Source organism: Anolis carolinensis, unplaced genomic scaffold (assembly GCF_035594765.1).
Source record: "Anolis carolinensis isolate JA03-04 unplaced genomic scaffold, rAnoCar3.1.pri scaffold_11, whole genome shotgun sequence".
NCBI lineage: Eukaryota > Metazoa > Chordata > Lepidosauria > Squamata > Dactyloidae > Anolis > Anolis carolinensis.
Genome location: NW_026943822.1, coordinates 4,791,746 through 4,817,283, shown reverse-complemented (window position 1 = coordinate 4,817,283; position 25,538 = coordinate 4,791,746). Strand labels below are relative to the sequence as shown.

The 25,538-nt window shown below is 40.7% G+C and overlaps 1 protein-coding gene across 6 annotated transcripts in view; it reads left to right on the top strand.

The window, feature by feature from the left end:
• Positions 1 to 25,538, top strand: part of ntrk3 (neurotrophic receptor tyrosine kinase 3) — a 707,738-nt gene that overhangs the window by 414,625 nt on the left and 267,575 nt on the right. The window lies entirely within an intron of this gene.

Here is a 25,538-nt window from a genome sequence, read left to right as displayed (position 1 = left end):
AAGAATTTCTATATTATATTTTATGGCTATACTGTTTTTAAATTACTGTTTTAAATTTCTGTTCGTATGTAAATTTATGTTGTTGTTGGGCTTGTCCCCGTGTAAGCTGCCCTGAGTCCCTTCTGGGAGATGGAGGTGGGATACAAGAATAAAGTGATTATAATATTATTCTTACTATTTCTCGTTACTACCTTTATTTCCATGTACAACAATCTGTGGCAGGGGTCCCCAAACTAAGCCCCGGGGGCCAGGTGCGGCCCATCGAAGCCATTTATCTGGCCCCCACGGCACAAGGGCAGAAGGGGGTTGGGCTAAATGACCCAAGGGGTCTCTTCCTCTCTTACAACCATTATTATTATTATTATTATTATTATTATTATTATTATTATTATTATTATTATTATTAATTAACATTGAGGCTGGGTGGCCATCTGTCAGGGATGCTTTGCTTGTGCTTTTGGTGCGCAGAGGCAGAAGGGGGTTGGACTAAGGGTCTCTTCCAACCCTCTTTTTTATTATAAGTATGACACAGCAAACAAGATAGATATGCTGGATTTCGTATCACAAAATCACAAGTCGAAGACTTCCCAAGTGTCTAGGACTGTGTGATGTATTTTCGGATGATGCGTGCAGATCCCAGTAGGGTGGCCTTCTGCAGTTGGCAGATCGTAATTTTGTCAATGTATATTGTTTCCAAATGCCAGCTGAGATCTTTTGGCACGGCACATTTATTATTATTGTTATTATTATTATTATTAACTTTGAGGCTGGGTGGCCATCTGTCAGGAATGCTTTGCTTGTGCTTTCAGTGCACAAAGGCCGAAGGGGATTGGACTCAATGGCCTAAAGGGTCTCTTCCAACCCTCTTTATTATTATTATTATTATTATTATTAATCATTATTGCTCAGTGGCCAACTATAGTCCGGCCCGCCAACAGTCCGAAGGATCGTGAACTGGCCCCCTGTTTAAAAAGTTTGGGGACCCCTGATCTATGGCATGTACAATTACCGATCCTGCATGCTTCCAAACAAAAAACTTTGCTGGGTCTTACTTTTGGGGAGGCCTTATATTTAGCAATTCAGCAAAACCTCTACTAGGTCTTATTTTTTGGGGATGTCTTATTTTCAGGGAAACAGGGTAATAAGTTTCTACAGGATGTTGTTGTGTGCAGCTACTTTGTGCTTGGTGTTTGGACAGTGTTTCCTAAATGTTAGTGTTCGAACTGTTACACTGAGATATTTAAGGTGGGAACAGTGTTTGAGCTCTTGGCCTTCCCAGGTAACCTTCAGTTTCCTGTTGGCTTCACAATTACGTAGATAGAAAGGACACACTTGTGTCTTGGCAGGGTTGGGCTTCAGATCATTATCTTTGTTGTAGCTGGAGAGATCATTCAGTTTGCTGATTAAATCTCTATTCTAGATTGTTTAATTGTGTTGTTGTGGTGACTGGGGAAGACAGGCAATTTGAATTCCCGCAGCCATTGCTGAAATATTTTCAAATATTGTTTTCCTCCCTAATTTAGCCACCTCTTTTAATTGAGAGAGGGGATGGTGATTCATCATGCTTCAATAGTGGCTAAATAGGATTTCAATTCTTGGGCAGGTGCGGGAATCAATTGTGATAGATTAGTCTTTGATAAATATCATCTATCTTCTGTCTTTCTCTCTCTCTGGTAATGATTACTGTAGTCAAGAAATGTCTTTATTGCTTTCCCCTACGATTTTCGCTATTCTCTAAATTTAATTAGAATAATAGAATCATAGAGTTGGAAGAGACCTTGTGAGCCATCCAGTCCAACCCCATTCTTCCAAGAAGCAGGGAAATCACATTCAAAGCACACCCGACAGATGGCCATCCAGGCTCTGTATAAAAGCCTCCAAAGAAGGAGCCTCAACTACATTCTGGGGCAGAGAGAGGGTTCCACTGCTGAACAGTTCTCACAGTGAGGAAGTTCTTCCTGATGTTCAGGTGGAATCTCCTTTCCTGCTGTTTGAAGCCATTGTTCCATTGTGTCCTAGTCTCCAGGACAGCAGAAAACAGGCTTGCTCCCTCCTCCCTGTGACTTCCCCTCACATATTTTTACATGGCCCTCATCATGTCTCCTCTCAGCCTTCTCTTCTGCCAGCTAAACATGCCCAATTCTTTCAGCCGCTCCTCATAGAGCTTCTTCTCCAGACCCTTGATCCTTTGAGTCATCCTCCTCTGGACACATTCCATCTTGGGGTCAATATCTTCCAGAATTTGACACAGAGTGATTCCATGTGTGGTGTGACCAAGGCAGAATAGAGTGGCAACATGATTTCCCTGGACCTAGGCACTAGGCTCCTATTGATGCAGGCCAAAATCCCATTGGCTTATTTAGCTGTCGCATCACATTGATGGCTCATGTTCTCCTTCCTCCCCACAAGAACTTCAAGATCTTTCTCGCATGTCCTGCTGTTGAGCCAGGCATCGTCCCCCATTTTGTCTCTTTGTACAGTAGAGTCTCACTTATCCAACATAAACGGGCTGGTAGAATGTTGGATAAGCGAATATGTTGGATAATAAGAAAGCATTAAGGAAAAGCCTATTAAACATCAAATTAGGTTATGATTTTACAAATGAAGCACCAAAACATTTATTTATTTATTTTTATTTATTTACAGTATTTATATTCCGCCCTTCTCTCTCACCCCGAAGGGGACTCAGGGCGGATTACAATGAACACATATATGGCAAACATTCAATGCCAATAGACAAACAACATTCAGTTTTAGACAGACACAGAGGCATTTTTTAACATCTTTCCAGCTTCACGATTCCGGCCACAGGGGGAGCTGTTGCTTCACCGTCCATTGATGGCTGTTCTTCCTCTTCTTTTCCTCGTGAGCAGTTTTATGGTGTTGTAGATTAGTTAAATTAGCCTCGCGCATAAAGCGTCCCTAAATTTTCCCTACTTGACAGATGCAACTGTCTTTCGGGGCTGCTAGGTCAACAGCAAGCCGGGGCTATTTTATTTTTTTTTATGGTCGGAGGCTTAACCCGACCCGGGCTTCGAACTCATGACCTCTCGGTCAGTAGTGATTTATAGCAGCTGGTTACTAGCCAGCTGCGCCACAGCCCGGCCCCATCATGTTAGACAGCAAATTTGGCAGAAAAAGTAGTTCAATACGCAGTAATGCTATGTAGTAATTACTGTATTTATGAATTTAGCACCAAAACATCACAATATACAGTAGAGTCTCACTTATCCAACACTCGCTTATCCAACGTTCTGGATTATCCAACGCATTTTTGTAGTCAATGTTTTCAATATATCGTGATATTTTGGTGCTGAATTCATAAATACAGTAATTACTACATAGCATTACTGCGTATTGAACTACTTTTTCTGCCAAATTTGTTGTCTAACATGATGTTTTGGTGCTTCATTTGTAAAATCATAACCTAATTTGATATTTAATAGGCTTTTCCTTAATGCCTCCTTATTATCCAACATATTAGCTTATCCAACATTCTGCCGGCCCGTTTATGTTGGATAAGTGAGACTCTACTGTATTGAAAACATTGACTACAAAAAATGCGTTGGATAATCCAGAACGTTGGATAAGCGAGTGTTGGATAAGTGAGACTCTACTGTATTTCCTTTTTTCTGCCTAAGTGGTATCTCTTGCATTTGTCCCTATTGAGGTTCATTGTGTTAGCTTTGGCCAATCATCTCTCTAATATGTTAGGATAGTTTTGAATTCTGCTTCTATCTTCTGGAGTATTAGTGTTCCCTCCTTAACTTGGCCTCATCTGCAAAATTGATGATCATGCCTTCTAACCTTCATCTAAGTCCTTAAAGATCCTGAACAGAACCCAGCTTATGGCACTCCACTCATTCCTTCTTTCCATTGGATTCATTTGCTTAGCCAATTACAGATCCAGCTAACTGCAGTTTTGCCTAGCCCATATTGGACTATTTTGTTTGCCAGAAGGTCATGGGGGACCTTGTCAAAGGCCTTACTGAAATCCAGATCAGTTTGATTTTTTTTCGTGTCAGGAGTGTCTTGCACCAAGTCACTTCTGGTGTGAGAGAATTGGCCGTCTGCAAGGATGTTGCCCAGGGTTACGCCTGGATGTTTTGATGTTTTTACCATCCTTGTTGGAGGCTTCTCTCATGTCCCCGCATGGAGCTGGAGCTGATAGACAGAGCTCATCTGCACTCTCCCTGGTTTGGATTCGAACCTGGCAGCCTTCAGGTCAGCAACCCAACCTTCAAGTCACAAGGCTTTAACCCACTACGCCACTGGGGACTCCTGATTTTGTTGCTGTAGTAGTTTCATACTCTTAGTCTTATCATCGCCAAGCTAAACAGGCCCAAACGCTCAAGTTGTTCTTTCTTGAGCTTGAGTTCGAGAACTTTAGCCATTTTGGTCATCTTTCTCTGGACACATTCCCATTACGAGTCAATAATAATAATAATAATAATAATAATAATAATAATAATAATAATAATTTTATTCTTATATCCCGCCCCATCTCCCCGGAGGGACTCGGGGCGGCTTACATGGGGCCATGCCCAGACACGACAGCACAAGTCAGATAAAACATTAAACCGAGCAGTAAAACTTCAACATGATTAAAAACAGCCATGTAAGTCAATATACACAATAATATTAAAATCCTGATTTGGGTCAAAAGATCCCTTCTTGAACGTGGTGCTCAGTAAAAAATTCCAGGTTTTTTTTTTCTAAAGCTCCAAAAAAATTAAAAGGCAAGAAAAATACATATACACTTGAAAAATGTGGGTCAGTCGAGGTCACTCCCATCTAAGGCTATCAGTTTGGTGTCACCACACGGAATAAATTCAAGTTAGACGAGGGACAGCACTCATTGTTCTCTTTCCTTCTGCATAGATGCTCTGGCTCTTGACAGTTTCTTCATCTCCACTGCCTAATACAGTTCCTCCTGTTCAGCATCCCAAATTGTTTTTAGCAGGCAAGGTTTAAGTACTTAATAACTGGCTATTTAAAAAGCCCTGAACAGTTGATTTAGCCTGCAGTCCTGTGGCCACTTAGCTAGATGTAAAGGTAAAGGTTTTACCCTGACATTAAGTCCAGTTGTGTCCAAATCTGGGGGTTGGTGCTCATCTCCATTTTCAAGCCGAAGAGCCGGCGTTGTCTGTAGACACCTCCAAGGTCATGTGGCCAGCATGACTGCATGGAGCGCCATTACCTTCCCGCCAGAGCAGTACCTATTGATCTACTCATATTTGCATGTTTTCGAACTGCTAAGTTGACAGAAGCTGGGGCTAACAGCAAGTGCTCACTCCACTCTCCGGATCTGAACCTGCAACCTTTTGGTCAGCAAGTTCGGCAGCTCAGCACTTTAACACACTGCGCCACCTGGGGCTCATATATATATATATATATATATATATATATATATATATATATAGTAAAGGTAAAGGTTTCCCCTGATGTTAAGTCCAGTCATGTCTGACTCTAGGGGTTGGTGCTCATCTCAATTTCTAAGCCGAAGAGCCAGCGTTGTCCATAGACACCTCCAAGGTCATGTGGCCGGCATGACTGCAAATATATATAAGTCTGTGCAGTGTTAATGGAAATGTATGTATGTGTTTGAGTTTCGCATTATTGGTAAGAAATGAGAAGTATCTGATCCTCCCCCTTTTCTCCTTTTTCAAATTACAGTAGAATCTCACTTATCCAACACTCACTTATCCAACGTTCTGGATTATCCAACGCATTTTTGTAGTCAATGTTTTCAATGCATTGTGATATTTTGATCTTATTATTATTATTGCATTTATTATTTTACTCTATTTATTATTACAGGTATTATTTTCCTGTAATAATAATAATAATAATAATAATTATTATTATTATTATTATTACATGTATTATTTTACTTTATTATTATTAAAAGGATATATAGTAGAGTCTCACTTATCCAACATTCGCTTATCCAACGTTCTGGATGATCCAAGGCATTTTTGTAGTCAATGTTTTCAATACATCTTGATATTTTGGTACTAAATTCGTAAATACAGTAATTACTACATAGTATTACTGTGTAATGAACTACTTTTTCTGTCAAATTTGTTGTATAACATGATTTTTTGGTGCTTAATTTGTAAAATTATAACTAATTTGATGTTTAATAGGCTTTTCCTTAATCCCTCCTTATTATCCAACATATTCGCTTATCCAACATTCTGCCGGCTCGTTTATGTTTGATAAGTGAGACTCTACTGTATATCACATACAGAAATCCAATAAGTAAGACAATAAATAAGTAAATACATGCAACTAAAATGCATATAGTTGATAAATGCATACCAATATATGCTAGTCAGTAGAGGGGGAAAGCATAGGAATTGGTATGCTAAGAGAAATGCATGCAAAATGTGTTCATTTGGAAAATGCATATCAATTTAAGTGTGGAAAGGAAAAGAAATGGGACATTTGGATGGGACAAGAAGGTTGGTGTCGTTCTGAAACAGGCAATGGAAATGGAACTGACAGATTTCCACATCCCTGCTCACTTCGCTTAGATTCAGCTCGGTTTTTCTGTCAAACTATAAGTATGGAAAGTTAGAACTGAGCTATCGAGCAATACAGGTGCATCAAAGTTTATTTTAATTATTTGTAAGCAGAGTTTTTAAAAATGTTCCGGTGCTCAAGTAATTCTACTTCTGCATAACCAATTAAAGAGATGAGTTTTCAAATTAAGCCAAAAGATGTCATGAAGTGTGTTGTAGGCATGGTTTGGACTTCATGAAAACAGAGATTTAGAGATGAAAATAACTGCAGGGCTTGACATTGTATCTGTATATCATACTAGTCAATCCTTCTGCAGGTAGATAGATAGTTATAAGATAGTTTAAAACAATACATTACAAAAGGAGGTTTTACTGGTTGCAGTCATCTCTCTGGAGTTATTGAAAGTCCTCTGTCTCTGGTGCAAAACAATGGCTCACAAGCTGGAGCCCAAGGGCTTTCTCAATCTTCTTTCTTTGTGAAGCCTAAGCTGGTCAAAGGCTTCTGTTGTCTCTGGGACTGGTGGTATAAGAATACTGCTGAATGCAGTGTTTAGTGCTAAGGATGCCTGTTTTGGATTGCTAGGCCTAGGACTACCAGACAATGTCCAAGTCTCTAAACACTGTAATTCTGCTGCAAAAAAAGGAGTCTAGCGAGAGAACCCTGTACAGGCAAATGGACTAAACCAACTAAGGCTGGCCCCTTGGGAGTTTTTTATGATCCACCCAAAAACTAATACAAAGGGAGGTATCTACACTATTGGGAAAGCTTATGACCAGGGGAACTAAAGCAAAGGAGAGGAAAAGGCAGAGCCAAGACTTCACAGACCTTGTGGTCACTTCCAACTCTATGAGTCTGTGATTCTAAGCTCTGACTCAAAAGAAAACCCAGAAATGTTTGGAAAAGATTCAACCTTCTTTGCATTTTAATCCTAAATGCATCGGTGGTGGGGTGGGATTGGCAATACTGTCATAATTTTAAAATGATTTATAATTGAATGTACTGATACATTTGTATCAGATGGCATCAGAACAGCATACAAAATGTAATTATTGGGAATAGTCAGATGGAATGAATGTTGTGGCAGCTGTATTTGTTGCTGTAGTTCTCGTTTACAAATAAATATACAAGCAGATGATATTTCTGTTGTTCAAGACCATTCAGCAGCAAACCCCAACAGCAGCAGTAAAAGCAAAACGAAACATACACGACTAGAAAAAACAAACAGCATTTCAGCATTTAGGATAGATACTAGGTGTCTTTGTCATTCGCAACAACCTTTGACAAAAAAGAACGTAGCAAATAAAATTATTTTCTTCATCGTGCAGCTTTGTAAAACAATTTGAAATGCCTGGGAAAACAAAGCTTTGGCCTAGTACGTGCACACAGAAAAAGAATATACCGTGTTTCCCCTAAAATAAGACCTCCCCAAAGAATAAGACCTAGTAGGGGTTTGGGGGGATTGCCAAATATAAGGCCTCCCCTGAAAGTAAGACCTAGCAACTAAGGCTGCAGCAGAGTTCCATTGGGAAGCATGGCTGCAGGGCAGAAGCAGCACTCATTCATACACACTGGAGGGAGGGAGGGAGGGAGAGAAAGTGCTTGCTGGCCTTGCCTTGCCTTGCCTGTCCCCCATCCTCCGTGGCTGCTGCTGCGCTGCCGTTTCTTCCTTCCGAGACAAGGCTCCGTCCTGGCCATGCTCCCTTCGCCCCCAAGGCTTCTGATTGGCTCCTGGAGCCAGGGCAAGGGAGGGTAGGAGGGAAGGAAGAGGGCTTTCCACTCGTCCTGCTCCTTCAGCTTCTTAAAGGTACAGGACACATAGGGATTCTCCTCTCATCCTTATTCCTATCCTATGCCATGAAACTTATTATTTTATACGTACTATTATTCTATTAGCATATTATTATCATCATATTCTGTTACTATTATTGTATCCCATTATTATATTATCCTATTAATATATTTTATATTATATTTTTCTATCATTATTATATCATTTTATTATTCTATTATTATTCTATTATATTTTCATATTATATTATTATTCTGTTATTATTATATTCCATTTTATATTATCCTATTAATATATTTTATATCATTATATTCTATACTATTATTATATTATATTATCATATTATTATTTTATTATTATTAGCATAGTCTGTTATTATTATATTCCATTTTATATTATCCTATTAATATATTTTATATCATTCTATTCCATTCTATTGTTCTATTATATTATCCTATTATTATTATATTATTATGCTATTCTGTTATTATATCCCATTATTATATTATCCTACTAATACCATATTATTATCATATTCTGTTATTATTATATCATATTATTATATCATCTCATTAATATATTGTATATCATCATATTATTATTATATTATCATATTATTATTATTATTATAGTATATTATATTATTCATCATTCATGACTACATTGAAACTAGAATAGAGAGAAATCAGTGTGGAAACCTTGTGAAACCTAAACTGCAAGAGGTACCATAGATTGTTGTACATGTAAATAATGGTAGTAACAAGAAATTCTTGATAGGATTCATAGTTTGTCTGGTTATGCTGGTTTGTGATGACAACTACTTTACAGTATATAATAAACGTTCATTTTTTTTGTTCAACAATAAATGTGAGCTCTTCTTCATGGAAAAATAAGACATCCCCTGAAAATAAGACCTAGTGCATCTTTGGGAGCAAAAATTAATATAAGACCCGGTCTTATTTTCGGGGAAACAGGGTAATATTGGAAGATCCATCTACATTGTCAAATTAATACAGTTTGGCAACACTTTAGCTCTTGTGGTTCATTGTTATAGAGTTATGGGAGTTGTAGGTTGGTGAGGCAGCAGTAAAACAATAACTCCCATGATTCTATAGCACTGCGCCATGGCAGTTGTCAAACAGCATTAACTCTACAGTGTAGATGCACACAGTATGCCTTGCATCTCCATAGAGATAGTGTTCCACAATTGAGATGCTAAAACAAGACAAATAATGTACCCTGTTGAGCCAAGCTTATATTCTTCCACCGAGCCCCCCTACCCATGTTTTACCTGTTACATTTCCTTGTGCATTGGATTCATGGCTAGACATTTAAACTCCCAGCCGCCATCGTTGAGTGTGTGTAAATATGAGCTTAAACTCATAGGAGCTCTGTGTTTTCAAGTTTCTAAAATGACAGCACCGAAAACATTCCAGAATAGGAACCTTTAATGCTGAAGGAAATTTCTTATTTGCACAGGTGGCCTTTCGATATTGCCAGCTCACAGACAATCTTTGTGCTTACTCCCACATCTATCTTTCCCCGGCAGCTTAAACCCACTGAAGATGACTTAGCACAGGAAGGATTCATGGGGATTGAACCCTAATCAGACCATTACAGCACTAAGGCTGGGAGAATAATTTCATACCCAAAGCCGATTCGTCTTTTGCTACCTTGCATTTATTTTGGAATTGGTGTTTATTTATTTATCTTGCTTTGAAAAGGGGGGGGGATCTATCCATGGAGGAGGAGATAGCATTCCAAGAAGAAAAGTCAACTATTTTGCTACCATCAATAATAATAATAATAATAATAATAATAATAATAATAATAATAATAATAATAATAGTGTTGACCGGCTATATCTGCCTAGAAGATCAGGGGGCAGAGGACTCTTACAAGTCAAACAAGCAGTCAAAGAAGAACATGCCCTGGCAGAATATGTCAAGCAAAGTGAAGAACCTGCTTTGATTGAAGTAAAAAATCAGAAACTCCTCAAAGTACAGCAGACAAAGAATCAGTACAAGAAAACCGCACTACAAACTAGAGCTGACAGCTGGCACAACAAAACATTGCATGGAAAGTTCCTTGACAAAATTGAAGGAAAAGCTGATAAGGAGAAGACCTGGCTCTGGCTCACGAATGGGACCCTGAAGAAGGAGACAGAAGGCCTGATCCTTGCAGCCCAGGAGCAAGACATCAGGACAAAGGCAATTCAGGCCAAGATCGAAAAATCAGCTGATGACCCAAAATGCAGACTGTGCAAGGAAACCGACGAAACCATTGATCATCTCCTCAGCTGCTGTAAGAAAATTGCACAGACAGACTACAAACAGAGGCACAACTATGTGGCCCAAATGATTCATTGGAACGTATGCCTCAAGTACCACCTCCCAGCAGCAAAGAACTGGTGGGATCACAAATCTACAAAAGTATTGGAAAATGAGCACGCAAAGATACTGTGGGACTTCCGAATCCAGACTGACAAAGTTATAGAACACAACACACCAGACATCACAGTTGTGGAAAAGAAAAAGGTTTGGATCATTGATGTTGCCATCCCAGGTGACAGTCGCATTGATGAAAAACAACAGGAAAAACTCAGCCGCTATCAGGACCTCAAGATTGAACTTCAAAGACTCTGGTAGAAACCAGTGCAGGTGGTCCCAGTGGTGATGGGCACATTGGGTGCCGTGCCAAAAGATCTCAGCCGGCATTTGGAAGCAATAGACATTGACAAAAGTACAATCTGCCAACTGCATGTTGACTCTAATTTATGGTGACTTGGGTCCCTGGAAAGAGGTTTGCCAATTGCCATTGCCTTCCTCTCTGGCTGAGATGGTGGGACTTTCTCAAGGACACCCACTGTGTTTCCATGGCTGAGTAGGGAGCTGAATCTAAGGCCCAATTTCACTGACCATGTAATCCAATTTCTGAATGCATGTGATCTGCTTTGAACAGGATTATGTGAGTCTATACTGCCATATAATCCAGTTTAAATCAAATAATCCGCATTATATGGCAGTGTAGATGGGGCCTTGGACTCCTAGAGTAACGCAAAAACTACTCATGTGAAACCATCAACAGAAAGAAGGTTGTCCAAGCTTGCCCATGATGCCTTTTGAGACCTGTAGTTCTGTGTATTGATCATAAATAGCTATTAATGCATAGGAGTCTTATCCATGTCCTATGGAGGTTGAAAGCTCCTTGCATAGAGCTTGTCTTTTGTAGTGTAAATGGTTCATGTGCTGCCAAAAGTGTTAATCCAGGGGTCCCCAAACTAAGGCCCGGGGGCCGGCCCATTGAAGCCATTTATCCGGCCCCCACAGCACAAGGGCAGAAGGGGGTTGGGCTAAATGACCCAAGAGGTCCCTTCTTCTCTTACAACCCTTATTATTATTATTATTATTATTATTATTATTATTATTATTATTATTATTATTATTATTAACATTGAGGCTGGGTGGACATCTGTCAGGGGCAATACTAATGGCTTTTGGTGCACAAAGGCAGAAGGGGATAGGACTAAATGGCCCAAGGGGTCTCTTCCAACCCTCTTTATTATTATTATTATTATTATTATTATTATTATTATTATTATTATTAACATCATCATCATCATTATTAACATTGAGGCTGGGTGGCCATCTGACAGGGATGCTTTGCTTGTGCTTTCGGTGCACAAAGGCAGAAGGGGATTGGACTCAATAGCCCAAAGGGTCTCTTCCAACCCTCTTTATTATTATTATTATTATTATTATTATTATTATTAACATTGAGGCTGGGTGGCCATCTGTCAGGGGTGCTTTGCTTGTGCTTTCGGTGCACAAAGGCAGAAGGGGATTGGACTCAATAGCCCAAAGGGTCTCTTCCAACCCTCTTTATTATTATTATTATTATTATTATTATTATTATTATTATTAACATTGAGGCTGGGTGGCCATCTGTCAGGGATGCTTTGCTTGTGCTTTCGGTGCACAAAGGCAGAAAGGGATTTGACTCAATGGCCCAAGGGGTCTCTTCCAACCCTCTTTATTATTATTATTATTATTATTATTATTATTATTTTTCGTGTCAGGAGCAACCGGAGTTGCTTCTGGAGTGAGAGAATTGGCCATCTGCAAGGACGTTGCCCAGGGGACGCCTGGATGTTTTGATGTTTTACCATCCTTGTGGGAGGCTTCTCTCATGTCCCCGCATGGAGCTGGAGCTGATAGAGGGAGCTCATCCACGCTCTCCCCGGGTGGGATTATTATTATTATTAACATTGAGGCTGGGTGGCCATCTGTCAGGGATGCTTTGCTTGTGCTTTCGGTGCACAAAGGCAGAGGGGGATTGGACTCAATGGCCCAAGGGGTCTCTTCCAAACCTCTTTATTATTATTATTATTATTATTATTATTATTATTATTATTATTATTAACATTGAGGCTGGGTGGCCATCTGTCAGGGGTGCTTTGCTTGTACTTTTGGTGCACAAAGGCAGAAGGGAATTGGACTCAATGGCCCAAAGGGTCTCTTCCAACCCTCTTTTTTGTTATTATTATTATTATTAATTATTATTGCTCGGTGGCCAACTATAGTCCAGCCCTCCAACGGTCCGAAGGATCGTGAACTGGTCCCCCGTTTAAAAAGTTTGGGGACCCCTGTGTTAAACAGATCGCACAAGTCTCTGCATATCGTTGGGGATCTCTATTGCACATTTGGGGGTATAAACAAGGCAATACGGTCATCACTGTGTGGAAATAGAGGCACATTTTTACTGGCTACAGCAAGAGAAAGCTAAATAGACAAGAAGTCACTCTGCCTAGATAAATGGCGCTACATGTAAACACTTAGACAGATACTGTAGATAATTATGCAGATAGATGGCTGCAAAGGCCTGTAAATAGGGAAGAATAATGACAGCGTGCGGTTGCAGAAAGACAACACTTTAGCGATATGCCTCTGTTCTCCTTCCTTGCAAAGGCTAATCTTCATTAATGCTGGCTCTCTGCAACAGCTTCCCTTGTGTGGCATTCAGAGCAGATAGCTTGCCTTGTATGTGCGCTTTGTTATCTGCCGGATGTTTTGAGCTTCCCATAACTCTCCTTGGGCATTTCATTGGGAGCTATTAAACATTTTAAGGAACGCTTAGTTATCATTTGTATTTGAACTGACTAATTGATTAAATTAAAATAAATTATTTCGCACATCAGCAAACCTTAATATCCCGTGTTTCCCCGAAAATAAGACAGTGTCTTATATTAATTTTTGCTCCCAAAGATGCTCTAGGTCTTATTTTCAGGGGATGTCTTATTTTTCCATGAAGAAGAATTCACATTTATTGTTGAACAAAGAAATGAACATTTATTATATACTAGCTGTGCCCGGCCACGCGTTGCTGTGGCGAAGTATGGTGGTATGAGAAATAAAGTATTGAGGAATTGGTAGTAATTAAGGTAAAGGGTAAAGATTTTCCCCTGACATTAAGTCCATTATAAATGGGTTATATAGCTGTGTGGAAGGGCCTTGAGTCTACACTGCCATATAATCCAGTTCAAATCAGATAATCTGTATTTTATAGGCAGTGTGGAAGAGGCCTAAGTGAGGCCTAACTCTGCCTGTCCCCTGGGCTGAGTGGGTTGCTAGGAGACCAAGTGGGCAGAGCTTAGCCTTCTAACTGGCAGCAATTGGATAAAAACAATTATTTTCCTCCCTCTAATTAGGACTTGATTTTTCTTTTTGTTTGTTGAACGTAGAGGCATGGATGAGGGGTTGTGCTGCCAAGTTTAGTGTTTCTGGGATGTGTAGTTTTGTTGTTTTGACCTAGGCCGAAATTTTATTACCCTTTTATATATATAGACTGTACAGTAGTTGTCATCACAAACCAGCATAACCAGACAAACTGTGAATCCTATCAAGAATTTCTTGTTATTATTTATTATTTATTTACAGCATTTATATTCCGCCCTTCTCACCTCGAAGGGGACCCAGGGCGGATCACATTACACATATAGGCAAACATTCAATGCCTTTTAACATAGAACAAAGACAGACAAACATAGGCTCCGAGCGGGCCTCGAACTCATGACCTCCTGGTCAGAGTGATTCATTGCAGTGATTCATTGCAGCTGGTCTCCAGCCTGCGCCACAGCCCGAGCTACCATTATTTCCATGTACAACACTCTGGTACGTACATTTACCAATCCTGCATGCTCTGGTGTTCTGTTTGGCGGGCATGCTTCCAAACAAAAACTTTGCTAGTTCTTACTTTCGGGGGAGGCCTTATATTTAGCAATTCAGCAAAACCTCTACTAGGTCTTATTTTCTGGGGATGTCTTATTTTAGGGGAAACAGAGTAGGTGCCTTTCTCAGATAGGTAAGAAATTGCTCGGGGCTCAGCTGGACAAAACACTGGGAAAATCATCTTTTCCTCTTCTGTCCTTTTCTTTTTTCTTTACTGGAATGTAGAAGGAAGGGGAATATTTTGCTGTTTTCATCATACCTCCCAATACTGTTCGATTCTCCGAGTAAGGAAACATTTGCTATTACTAATGGGGATACGCTCAGCTTCAGGCAACATATGAGAATGTTATCTTCTGAGGCAAACACATGTTAGGTCTTCTTCTTTCCCAAATTTTGCTCCTCATCACCACTCACTTGAGTGACGCTATTGTTACTTTTTTAAGGGGACAAGGGACAAGGACCTGATTGGATTAATAAATAGCAACAGTATGAAGAATAGGTTTGATTAAATAAATAGTCGCACACAGTCTTTTTCACGTAGACGAGATCAATAGAAGAGTTTAGAAGAGATCAATAGAAGTGTTTGCCATGAGAAACACACATGGAGAGACTCACAGGGCAATAAAACACACCACATGGGAGCCCTAAGGAGAGAAGCAGAGCAATAAACAACCCATTGGATTCTTAGTTATGCAAAAGAAATCAAGTGAAGGGTAAAGCTTACACAGGCAAGACCAGGGGTCCCCAAACTAAGGCCCGGGGGCCACATGCGGCCCATCGAAGCCATTTATCCGGCCCCCGTGGCACCAGCAGCTCCCTCCCCCACCTCCTCCCTCACCTGATGTGCACTTTATTTATTTACAGTATTTATATTCCGCCCTTCTCTCTCACCCCGAAGGGGACTCAGGGCGGATTACAATGAACACATATATGGCAAACATTCAATGCCAATAGACAAACAACATTCAGTTTTAGACAGACACAGAGGCATTTTTTTTAACATCTTCCAGCTTCACGATTTCCGGCCACAGGGGGAGCTGTTGCTTCACTGTCCATTGGTGGCTGTTCTTCCTCTTCTTTTCCTCGTGAGCAGTTTTATGGTGTTGTAGATTAGTTAAATTAGCCTCCCGCATAAAGCGTCCCTAAATTTCCCTAATTGACAGATTCAACTGTCTTTCGGGGCTGCTAGGTCAACAGCAAGCCGGGGCTTTTATTTTTTTAATGGTCGGAGGCTTAACCCGACCCGGGCTTCGAACTCATGACCTCTCGGTCAGTAGTGATTTATAGCAGCTGGTTACTAGCCAGCTGCGCCACAGCCGGGCCCCTTCCAGAGCTTTGCTTGTTTATAATGGTATTTTAATTATTATTTAATATATAATTAATCATTAAGGGGTGCTTTGCTAGTGCTTTTGGTGCACAAAGGCAGAAGGGGGTTGGACTAAATTTCCCAAGGGGTCTTTTCCAACCCTCTTTATTATTATTATTATTATTATTATTATTATTATTATTATTATTGACACAAAGACACAGTATAACACAGCAAACAATACACACACACACACACACACACATATACAGTAGAGTCTCACTTATCCAAGATAAATGGGCCGGCAGAACCTTGGATAAGCAAATATCTTGGATAATAAGGAGGGCTTAAGGAAAAAGCTTATTAAACATTTAATTTGGTTATGGTTTGACCAATGAAGCACCAAAACATCATGTTATACAACAAATTTGACAGAAAACGTACTTCAATACGCAGTAATGTTATGTTGTAATTAGTGTATTTACGGATTTAGCACCAAAATATTCACGATATATTGAAAACAGTGACTACAAAAATGCCTTGGATAATCCCGAACCTTGGATAAGCGAGTGTTGGATAAGTGAGACTCTACTGTATATATGCTGGATTTCGTATCACAAAATCACAAGTTGAACACTTCCCCAGCGTTTTGGACTGTATGATGGATGATGATGATGATGATGATGATAAACAACATTGAGGCTGGGTGGCCATCTGTCAGGGGTGCTTTGCTTGTGCTTTTGGTGCACAAAGGTAGGAGGGGGTTGGACTAAATGGCTCAAGGGGTTCCTTTCAACCCTCTTTATTATTATTATTATTATTATTATTATTATTATTAAGATTGAGGCTGTATTTGTTCCCGTTTTTTTTTTTTACTTCAAAATAAGAGATGTGCAGTGTCCATAGGAATTTGTTTCTAGTTTTTTTTTTTTTCAACAGTCTGAGGGACCGTAAACTGGCCCCCTGTTTAAAAAGTTTGGGGACCCCTGGGCAAGACCATAAACCCTAGAAGCCACAGTCTTAGATGTAAGAAAAGTTCAAAACAGGAATTGTATTTTGATTTATTGAGCCAAACGGGTGCCTCAAAGGAAGGGAGAAGGTTCAAATGGCGATTGATAGATGGAATGATTGTAATTGGGAAATTGTGGGGAAATTACTTACTTGAACTATTTTGATAAACAACTGATCTAAGTACGATGTGTACAGGATCAGTGGTTTTCAACCTGTGGGTCTCTAGATGTTTTGGCCTTCAACACCCAGAAATCTTAACAGCTGGTAAACTGGCTGAGATTTCTGGGAGTTGTAGGTCAAAACACTTGGGGACCCACAGGTTGAGAGCCACTGTACAGGATGAAAGGGAATAGAGACAGGATGAAAAGGAAAAGGGGCATGAGAAAGAGAATGGTGTGAAATGTACTTGCAAAACCTATAAGAACCTCGTGAAAGGTTTCATTCATGTGGCACTTTCTTTCTTCATGCTGCAACCCACAGGTCTCTATTTGCAAATAAACTCTGTGTATCTCTATCCCCTCGCTTCTCAGCAGCTCATTGGGAAACTGGCCTGGGAGGTTAAAGGGGCAACACGACTAGGCCTCAAATTTTTAAAAGACAAGTCAAAGAGATGTGTATTTTAACCCATCTGGTTTGGCAACTGGGAATACATTTGCATTCCTTGTTGCAGGAAAATGGCACAATCAAGCCAGTCCAAAACTTAAAAGTCTCACCATATTTAACCTACTGAACAAAACATGGCAAATTACATTGATCTCTGCTCTCCCACTGTTACGAGTCAGACGCCAGCCAATATAAACAACTCAGTTTATTGCAAAAACACCACAAAAGAGCCTAAGAAACAACCAAAAGGAGGCTCAAAACACTTTCTCTTCAGTGTGAGGTAACAATGTCCAAAAAGAACTCAAAAGACCCAAACTTGGGATATAATCTGGATTATCCTGGGAAATAATCCAGATTAAAACAAACTTAGTTGAAAAGCCTGGAAACTCGCTCCACCTGCTGATTGGAGCTAACAAACACATGAAAGCTACCAGCAGTAACCCACAGTGACCAAGGGGCACACAATGCCCCAAAATGTTGCTAAAGCAAAACCATGTTGTAAAGGAGAAGTCACAGCTGTCACGTCCGGTCCGCGTCGTTAGGGAGAAGTCACAGGCGTCGAGTTCCAGTCCAAGTCGTCAGGGAGAAGTCACAGTCACCGAATTCCAGTCCAGGTCATCAGGAAGAAGCCACAGTCACCGAATTCCAGTCCAAGGTAAACACAAAGAGCCAAAGCGACGGAGGCAAGCCTGCAGCTAATGCATAAAACCAACACAAGACAATCCAGCGCAAACCCACACAATGCCAGCCCCGTTGCCACTAAAAACCCGGGTTAACACTTACGTCCCAAAGCAGTCTTCCAAACACGTCTTCTGAAACAGAGATCCCAAAAAGAGCCCAACAAAACACCTTGCCGATTGCAAAGTTACATTAGCAACAAACTTACTTTTATCTACAAGTCCTCCTCTGAACTTCAGCCAGCCAACGCCCCATCCACAGCTGGTTGCTGCAAATCCTCATCAGAGCTGGAGTCACCCAACGCCCCACCTCCAGCTACGATCTCTCCAGCCAGACCACCTTCTATCCAAACCCATAACTCCACAGGATCCATCTGTATCTTCTCCGTGCCATCCCTCAAATGTACCACTGCTTGTGGGCTCCTCAAGAATCTCCCGGATCTCCTGAACCTTAGTCCAATCCATCACCTCACTCCCAGAGTCTGACATCCCATCCTCCTGACTCCCAGTCCCACAATCCCCTTCAAAACCCTCAAAGGTATTATCATCAGAGGGCTCCATAAATATTTCCCGGATTCTCTTCCTTTGTTGCTCCTCATCGGAGTCTTGCTCACGAGAAGTCTTCCTGCCTCTTCTAATACAACTAGTAGTATCTCTACTTGAAGACTCCATCACAACACCCACAGATCAATCACTTAGTACTTACATATTTAACCTACACAGCTAAAGATGGGAAACAGTTTTCCAGACCGAATACACCTTTTGTTGAATCATTGGGTGCATGCAGTCCTGACATTATTGACTCTATTTAAAATGATGCTGCTGCATCTTATTTTATTGATTACTAGCTTGGGGACCCGGCGGTGCCCGGGTTATTTGAGAAAGGCATTGTTTGGCTGTGTTGTAAGTTTAGTCTATATCCAGTGTCAGTTGGGTTGAGTGGGTGCAGGTGAACTACAACTCCCATATGCAAGTACCATCGTCCATGGTGCATTGTCGTGGAAACAGTGGCAGGATGTAGAGTACGCCATGGGGGCTCAGTGTGCCAAGTTTGGTGTTGATCAATGATTGGTGGGGGTCGCAGTGGTGTGTGGAAGTCCCATCATGTGTGGTCAAAACTCCTCCAAACCGCGCCAGGATGTAGAGTGGGTGATAGGGGGTGTTTGTGGGAAATTTGGTCTTTATCAGTCATTGTTATGGATTGCAGTAGTCTAACAAAGTGAGTGAAGGTATTATAAATCCCATCATCCATGGTGTGTTGGTCCCTAAACTGCAGGAGGAGATAAAGTGAGTGATGGGGGGTATGTGTGCCATGTTTGGTGTTTTATCAGTCAGTGGTGTGGGTTGTAGTGGTTTCAGTAAGTGAGTGAAGGTACTGCAAGTCCCATCATCCTAGGTATGTCCTCCCCAATCTGGACCAGAATGTAAAGGGGCTCATGGAGGTTGTGTGTGCCAAGTTTGGTCCAGTTTTGTCATTGCTGTGTATCGCAGTAGTCTGTTAAGATTTGAAGCATGTGAAAGTACTGGAAAGCATGTGAAAGTACCATCCTCCCCGAAATGGCACCAGGGTGTAAGGTGCATCATGGGGGTTATGTGTGCCAAGTTTGGTCCTGATCCGTCATTAGTTAGAATAATAGTGGTCTGTTGGAGAGAAAATGTTTGAAAGTACTGTAAAGCCCATAATGCTTGGTCCATTCTCCCGCAAACTGCTGTAGCATGTCAAGTGTGTCATTTGGGATATGTCTGGCAAGTTTGGTTCAGTTCTGTGATTCGTGGCAGTGGCAGTGGTCTGAAGAAGTTAGTGAAGGTACTGGAAGTCCCATCATCCTTGGTCCATCCTCCCCTAATCTGCCTCAAGACAGAAAGGGGTTCATGGAGGTCCAAGTTTGGTCCAGTTCTGTCACTGGTGGGCGACGTAGTGTTCTGTGGGAGACGTAGCATTCGAAAGTACTGCAAATCCCAGTATGTGTGGCCCATCATCCCCAAACGGCACCAGGATGTACAATGGGTCATAGGGGTTATGTGTGCCAAGTTTGGTCCACGTCAGTGATTCCTGGCGGTTACAGTGGCCTGTGAAAGTGGCAGCCAATCAGAAAGCTGCCACATACAAACATACAAACATTCACTTTTATTCACTTTTATTATATATATAGAAGATTGTATCTAATAGTAGAGAGCCCATAGCATGTCTGCATAACTTTGGTTCAGCAGAATGTGCTGTGCCTGTTTTTAAATTATTTAAATTTGGGTACTTTCCCAAACCTTTGCTGTTGTATCTGCATCTTTCCAAGAGCAACATGTTCTGAGTCCTTAAGGTGATTTGCTTTGTTGCTATAAGAGCTTCGACTAAGCAATAAATGCAATGAAGAATCTAGTTCAACAAAGCTAACATTTATTTAAGAAGGAGTAAAGTTTCTTTTTTTTAAAAAAAGAAAGCACAAACTTGTCAATTGCTGTAAAACCCAGTTCTCTGATATACTGAAGTTTTCCTATCCAGAAGTCCTTACTCTGTGGGCCTGCTGTTCAGTATGAAATGAGTTTACGAGTTTCCTTCTCCTATGTTTCCTCACAAGCAGAGTCACTCAAGGCTCTTTTTGTTAATCCTCAAAATTTACTGAACCATGAAGAATGAGCTCTTCACCTGCCCATAGGAATATTCTAAACCCTCCAACCCAAAAATAGCACAGTCAGCAACACCAGTCCTTCTGCCTGACCCGCTAAATGGGAAGGTGGGGAGACCCAAAGCACCATCTGGTCAATGGACTTTTATATTCCAAATGCTGCAGTCATCCAGTTTCCAATGAAATGTTAATACTGGAAGACTCCTCCATGTTGTCTGGAAACCGTCCATAGTCTTCTCCAGTCTGTAAAGGGATGGTACAGAATTATGTGAAACAGTTTGTTCCGATGCTAGGAAGAAACAGATGCCGTCTTCACACTTTACACTTTTTGCAGAGATTTTGAAGAGAAACAGGCCACATGGCTTCCGGTGCAGGTGCCAAAATGATTTGTTGCTAGGGAGAACATGATGACCTTCGTCATTCCTCTTACCCAATCAGTGTGCCACATGGTATTCATCTGCCTCGTCCTATTCCATAATCCAAGTCCCTTTATGTCCTCAGAATTTGTTTTCAGAACAAATGCACAGCTCGCTTGCTCATAAAATGTGGTCCCATTTGTTCAAATGTCAAGTTGAAGTCAGCATGCTCTGCTCCAGCCAGTAAGGAGGAAGAACCAAAGGTCCTGGTGCAATGTGTTGTCGAAGGCTTTCATGGCCGGGATCACAGGGTTGTTGTATGTCTTTCGGGCTGTGTGGCCATGTTCCAGAAGTATTCTCTCCTGACGTTTCACCCACATCTATGGCAGGCATACTCAGAGGTTGTGAGGTATGGAGAAACTACGCAAGGAAAGTAAATATATATCTGTGGAGAGTCCAGGGTGTGACAAGAGTCCTTTGTCACTGGGAAGCCAGCATTAATGTTTCAGTTAATCACCCTAATTAGCATTGGAAAGGTTTTGTCTCTTGCCTGGGGGCATCCTTTGTTCAGTCATTAGCTGTCCTCTGCCCTCAGAGTGTTGGTTCCCATCTACTGTTCTGATTTTTGAGTTTTTTAATACTGGTAGCCAGATTTTGTTCATTTTCATGGTTTCCTCCTTTCTGTTGAAGTTGTCCACATGCTTGTGGATTTCAATGGCTTCTCTGTATAGTCTGACATGATAGTTGTTGGAATGGTCCAGCATTTCTGTGTTCTCAAATAATATCCTGTGTCCAGGCTGGTTCATCAAATGCTCTGCTATGGCTGATTTCTCTGGTTGAATTAGTCTGCAGTGCCTTTCATGTTCTTTGACTCTTGTTTGGCCAATGCTGCGTTTGGTGTTCCCTTTGTAGACTTGTCCACAGCTGCATGGGATCCGGTAGACTCCTGCAGAGGAGAGAGGATCCCTCTTGTCCTTCGCTGACCGTAGCATTTGTTGGATTTTCTTGGTGGGTCTGTAGATAGTTTGTAGGTTGTGCTTCTTCATCAGTTTGCCTATGCGGTCAGTGGTTCCCTTGATGTCTGGTAAGAACCCCTTTCCTCTGGGTGGATCTTTGTCTTGACTCTCATGGCTTGTTCTTGGCCTTGCAGCTCTTCTGATGTCTGTGGTGGAGTATCCATTGGCCTGTAGAGCCCAGTTTAGGTGGTTGATTTCAACCAGAGAAATCAGCCATAGCAGAGCACTTGATGAACCAGCCTGGACACAGTATATTATTTGAGAACACAAAAATGCTGGACCACTCCAACTATCATGTCAGACGACACAGAGAAGCCATTGAAATCCACAAGCATGTGGACAACTTCAACAGAAAGGAAGAAACTATGAAAATGAATAAAATCTGGCTACCAGTATTTAAAAACTCTAAAATCAAAACAGTAGATGGGAACCAACACTCTGAGGGCAGAGGACAGCTAATGACTGAACAAAGGATGCCCTCAGGCAAGAGACAAAACCTTTCCAATGCTAATTAGGGTGATTAACTGAAACATTAATGCTGGCTTCCCAGCGACAAAGGACTCTGGCCACACCCTGGACTTTCCACAGATATATATTCTTTCTTTTCCTTACCTGCCATAAGGATGCCTGCCGTAGATGTGGGCGAAACGTCAGGAGAGAATACTTCTGGAACATGGCCACACAGCCCGAAAGACATACAACAACCCGGTCCTGGTGCACTTTCCATCCCTTGTCCTTAGGACCTTTTCCTGTATTTCTCTGCAACAACTTTTGATTTGAGATTAAAAAAAACAACTACCTGAGATCTTTCTCATGTGAAAGTGAAGAGAGTGGGAATGGAGCAATATTTGGATTACTTAACCAATGAAGGTAGAGTCTGTGAAAAGTGCAACATATATTGTGTTTCAACAAATAGGAAAACAGCAAACAAAATATTTGAATTGTACAACCAGTACACATGTGATTCATATGATGCATGCTAGTTCAGGCAATAGCTTATAGAGTTGTGTATTCGTGTGGAATTGCTGTTCGTTTTGTGTAGTTTCCTTTGTGACATCTCATTTTCGTATTCGTGTCCTGCTAACAAAAATGGGCCACCTATACGACACAAATTTTTGTCTGGCTAACAAAAAATTTTCGGACCATTGGCTGAAATGGAAGGGCTTCTGATGCTCACCCCACTCACCGCTCAGTTTTTGGGCTAAAGGGGTTAAAATCGCCAAACCAAAGTGAGAAAAAACTTTCATCCCATGCCATGCTCCCAAAGACTTCTTTGTTGGCCTTACCCACGTCTTCTGGAAATCCGTTTGAATGGGACATAATCTGGAAAGGATGAGTGCATCTACTTCTTATTTTACCTCATTGTATTTTATTTCTGAAGTTGTCTTGCTTAATGCACAGCTGTTGCTGCCACATAGTCCCCTTTTATCAGCTCAGAAGGCCAGTGAATTCTCCAAATATCCTCATAATGGCCTAAGTCCCTTTCAAAGCATTTCCATTAACTGGGGATTGCATTGTTCATAATCTTGTTTTATGACTGCCATTTGATCCTTCAGAAGGACACACCCATCTGATCTGTGAGTAAATTCGAAATCATATTTGTAAAGTCTCTCTGGATTCAAAAGGCCAGCCGTAAACAGGATTTGCATACACATTCGCATTGTTGCTAAGAGATTAATGGAACGGGCACTTTCCTCCCATCAGCCAACATAAGCAGTCCGCTGGGTGACATGGATTCATTGCTCTTTCGGTGCCTTCAGTGACCTTTTCTGAAAGGCTCTTCTGTTGCCTACAACAATATCCTGTTTAGGTCCTTGTAGGGATCAGCGAGAAGATAGCTTGAGTTCATATTAGGATGGAAATAATCTGAGGTTAAAACAAACTGAATGCAGGAGGAACCAAAACTAAAAGATTCACACACCTCAAGACAAGTTCTTAATGCTTCAAAGTTGGGCTTGAATTCCTCTGTATCAGTCATATAAGTGATGAATCAAGGTTATTGCTTCTCCTTTCTGCAGGGCTCCTCTTTACACGTTCTACGGAGCTGGGTAAAAAACTACCTTCTCCGTGATGGGATTAATATGGAGATTCTGGCTGATAAAAATGGGAGAAGTTTTCTTTTTTTTCTGTGCTTTGTCTGGCATATTTTTTATTTTTTAATAATTTTTATTGCAAGTTTTCTAAACATGTACAGTGAAAGAGTGAGAACAAATACTGATAGAAAAGTAAGAAAAAGAGTAAGAAAGCCCAATAACCCCCCCACCCCCCAACCCCCAATACCTATATATACATATAATAAGAAAAAAACCCCCGAAATAAAATAAAATAAAAATTGACTTCCGTTCATTTTCCTTTAACCCACAATTATCCTGTATCTATAACTCTCAAAAATGTAATTATGAAGATAAACTTTCTTCTATCTTCCAAGAATTATTCCTCTTTTTTTCCTTTCATTTATTTTGGATTTGTCTTTATATAGCTCTCAAACTTTGTCCAGTCAGTCCTCTTAATTCCTTTTCCATTACTCTGCTTTAACATATATGTTAGTTTGTCCATGTCTTTATTTCCATAATTTTATCTATCCATTGACTCTTAGAGGGGGTCACATCTTGTTTCCAAAGCTTGGCAAACACAATTCGGGCAGCCGTCGTAAGAAATGTAAATAACTTATCTGTATTCAAATCATCAAAGAAATCAAAATCAAACATTCCTAAGAGATAAATTTCAGGTTTCATTGGGAAGTCTTTTTTTAGTATTTTTTTACATTCAGTATGAATTAATCTCCAGAATTCACCTGTCTTTCCACAGGTCCACCACATATGGTAGAACGAACCTTCATGCACTTTGCACTTCCAACACTTTTGGTCTGGCATATTTTTTATTGCAGTTACACATTCATAACAGAGTTATAAAAAAATTAGCTGTGCCCAGCCACACGTTGCTGTGGCAAAGTATGGTGGTATGGGAAATAAAGTATTGAAGAATTGGTGGTAGTTAAGGTAAAGGGTCCCCTGGGCTGAGTGGGTTGCTAGGAGACCAAGTGAGCAGAGCTTAGCCTTCTAACTGGCAGCAATTGGAAAAAAAACAATTATTCCTCTCCCTCTAATTAGGACTTTATTTTTCTTTACTTTTTTGTTGTATCAACCTAGAGGCATGGATGAGGGGTTGTGCTGTCAATTTTCGAGGTTGTGGGGTGTTTACTTTTGTTGTTTTGTCCGCTGCCGTGATACCATTACTCTTTTATATATACAGTAGAGTCTCACTTATCCAACATAAACGGGCCGGCAGAATGTTGGATAAGCGAATATGTTGGATAATAAGGAGGCATTAAGGAAAAGCCTATTAAACATCAAATTAGGTTATGATTTTACAAATGAAGCACCAAAACATCATGTTAGACAACA